Here is a 3,325-nt window from a genome sequence, read left to right on the forward strand (position 1 = left end):
CTTTTTTTGCCTTTTCAGGAAACTTTTGAATGGAGCGCATCATTGGTGCGCTCCGAAGTGTGCTCCAAAGCTCTCTCCAGCTGCGTGCACCTGCCCCGGCCGCGCACCCGGCCCCGCCCAGCTTCGCTCACCTGTCCCGGGCGTCTGGTGCGGAACCTTAGAGTAAGAAACATCACCGTGCACCTTGGCCAACGTGCGCGACTCGACCGAGCGCGCACTGGCCGAGGTGCACACCGATTTCACCTGGGTGCGCGCGCAGCACCTCGGGCGCACCGGGGTGCGCGCACAACGCCCGGGTTGCACCGTGGCCTGTGTGCTCGGGGCGCCTCGGGTGCGCGCTCGGTGTCGCCCCCGCGCGCGCGGTAGTGCGGGCAGCGCACCCCGGCCCGGCCCGGCCCCGACGAGAACGCAAACGGGCAAAAGGTTTATTCAAATAGCATTGCGATGCCCGGCGAAAAACTAAAAAAGGGTGCAACACCGGGACTTCCCGGGAGGTCACCCATCCCAGTACTACTCCGGCCCAAGCGCGCTTAACTGCGGAGTTCTGATGGGATCCGGTGCACTAACGCTGGTATGATCGCACCCGTTATGAGCTTGTCGCAGTGTGTACTTAGCAAACCGCGACCCACGTGCGAATCCACCCCGGCCACCCACCCCCGTCGAGGTGCACACCCTCCCTCGCGAAGTGCGCCCCGTTCGCCAAGTGTGAGCCCTGCCCGGGTGCGCGCACCTTGCTAGGGCGTCGGGTGTGCACCCGGCCCGGCCTACGTGCGTGCACCTGTAGGGGGCGTCGTGTGCGTGCAGTGTCCCGTCTGCAACGCGGTGCCCACACACCACCTCGGGCGCAACGACCTGCGCTCACATGTGGGCCGAGTGCACCTTGGTGCATGTTCGGGGCGCCTCGGGTGCACGCTCGATCTTGCCCCGGTGCACCAAGGCGCTCGGTTTGCCCCGGGTGCGCACTTGGTGCAAGGTGGGCACCCAAAATAGGGATCAAGCACCAAAACACAAGTTTCGGGATGCAAAATGGGACCCAAGGACCACAAATGCGTTCCAAGACCCATGATGGGTCCACGAGAACAAAAATGTGTTCCGAGACTTAATAAACAAATATTGGGTTTTAGGAGAAGAAACATGCTCTGATGCCCAAAACGAGAATCGACCCCGAAAAGGCCACAGGCCAAAAGTGGGATGCGAGACAAAAAAAAATGGGACCCGAGGACCAAAATTGGGTTCCCAGGTCGAAGACAGGGCAACCGGACAAGAAACGACCTCTAAGGCTCGAAATGAGTCCCGACGACTAAAACTTGACAAGAAGCACCCATCAGGCACCCAACTCGACACCCATGGGATGCCGACCCACCCGGGCTTCCACCTAGCACACCTTGGCACCCACCCACCCTCGCACCCAACCTCGCACCCAACTTAGCACCTTTGAACCCACATTGGCACTCACCCTGACCCTGGCACCTTGGAACCCACATTGGCACTCACCTTGACCCTGGCACCCACCTTTGCACTCACCTTGGGACCCACCCTGGCTCCCACCTCGGCACCCACCCAGACACCCACCTTGGTTCCTTGGCACCCACCTTGGATCCTTGGCACCCACCCCGACACCCACCTTGGCACGCAACTTGGCTACTTGCCACCCACCTTGGCTCCTTGACGCCCACCCCGACAACCACCCCGTGACCTACCCTGGCTAGGGTTGGTGCACACCCACCCTGGTGCCCACCTTGGCACCCACCCTATGACCCACCTTGGCACGCACCTTAGTACCCACCCCGTTACCCACCCTAGGACCCACCCCGTGACCCACCTTGGCCAGGGTGGGTGCCTTGGTGCGCACAACTTGCCTGGGCTGCACACCAGGGCGGGCTCAAGATGGCACCCGCGTTCCGTTTTTTTCACTATCTTTCAAAACGGAAATTTTAAAATCTCATTTTTTTCTTTTTTTTGCCTTTTCTGGAAATTAGTGAAGGCAGCGCATCAAAGGTGCGCAATGCTGGTGCGAACCCGGGAGCGCTCCGATGTGTGCTCCAAGGTGCGGCGTGCACGAAGTCCGAGCCCGGTTTGCCCCGGGTGCGCACCTCGCGTGCACCTTCGCCGGGGTGAGCACCTTGGCTGGGTTGCGCGCCCTGGTGCGTACCAAGGAGCGCTCTGAAGTGTGCTCCAAGGTGCGGCGTGCACGAAGTCGGAGCCCGGTTTGCCCCGGGTGTGCACCTCGGGTGCGCACCTCGCGTGCACCTTCGCTGCGGTGGGCACCTTGGCTGGGTTGCGCGCCTTGGTGGGCACCATGCAGTGCACGAAGTCGGAGCCCGGTTTGCCCCGGGCGCGCACCTCCGCCAGGGTGGGCACCTTGGTGCGCACAACTTGCCTGGGCTGCGCATCAGGAAGGGCTCAAGATGGCACCCGCGTTCCGTTTTTTTCACTATCTTTCAGAACGGAAATTTTAAAATATCGTTTTTTTTTGCCTTTTCTGGAAATTAGTGAAGGCAGCGCATCAAAGGTGCGCAACGCTGGTGCGAACCTGGGAGCGCTCCGATGTGTGCTCCAAGGTGCGGCGTGCACGAAGTCGGAGCCCGGTTTGCCTCGGGTGCGCCCTGGTGGGCACCATGGTGCGCACCAAGGAGCGCTCCGAAGTGTGCTCCAAGGTGCGGCCTGCACGAAGTCGGAGCCCGGTTTGCCCCGGGTGTGCACCTCGGGTGGGCACCTTGGTGCGCATGCCTTGCCTGGGCTGCGCACCAGGGCGGGCTCAAGATGGCACCCGCGTTCCTTTTTTTTCACTATCTTTCAAAACGGAAATTTTAAAATCTCATTTTTTTTTGCCTTTTTCTGGAAATTAGTGAAGGCAGCGCATCAAAGGTGCGCACCTCGCTGCCCACCACGGTGCGCAACGCCGGTGGGCACCCGGGAGTGCTTCGAAGTGTGCTCCAAGGTGCTGCGTGCACGTTGTCGGAGCCCGGTTTGCCCCGGGTGCGCACCTCGCGTGCACCTTCGTCGGGGTGGGCACCTTGGCTTGGTTTGCCCCGGCTGCGCTCCGAAGCGGGGTTATTGGAGCGCCGCCTCTTTTTTTGTCGGAGCGTTTGGTGGGGTTTCTCGCATTGGCTCTTCCGAGGCCCGGTTGCCACCCTGGCGCGCACGAAGTCGGAAGTAGGGTTAATTGCCCGGGTGCGCACCTTTGCCAGGGTGGCACCTTACCTGGGCTGCGCACCAGGGCGGGCTCAAGATGGCACGCGCGTTCCGTTTTTTTCACTATCTTTCAAAACGGAAATTTTAAAATCTCCTTTTTTTTTTGCCTTTTCTGGAAATTAGTGAAGGC

At 60.8% G+C, this 3,325-nt stretch overlaps 1 non-coding gene across 1 annotated transcript; it reads right to left on the bottom strand.

The window, feature by feature from the left end:
• Positions 1–466: 466 nt before the first annotated feature.
• On the bottom strand, positions 467–585 carry LOC131862100 (5S ribosomal RNA). Its single transcript, XR_009361127.1, has one exon. It is a non-coding gene; the product is annotated as a 5S ribosomal RNA (ribosomal RNA).
• Between the last annotated feature and the right edge of the window lie 2,740 nt (positions 586–3,325).

The sequence above is a fragment of the Cryptomeria japonica genome, unplaced genomic scaffold, assembly GCF_030272615.1.
Source record: "Cryptomeria japonica unplaced genomic scaffold, Sugi_1.0 HiC_scaffold_35, whole genome shotgun sequence".
NCBI lineage: Eukaryota > Viridiplantae > Streptophyta > Pinopsida > Cupressales > Cupressaceae > Cryptomeria > Cryptomeria japonica.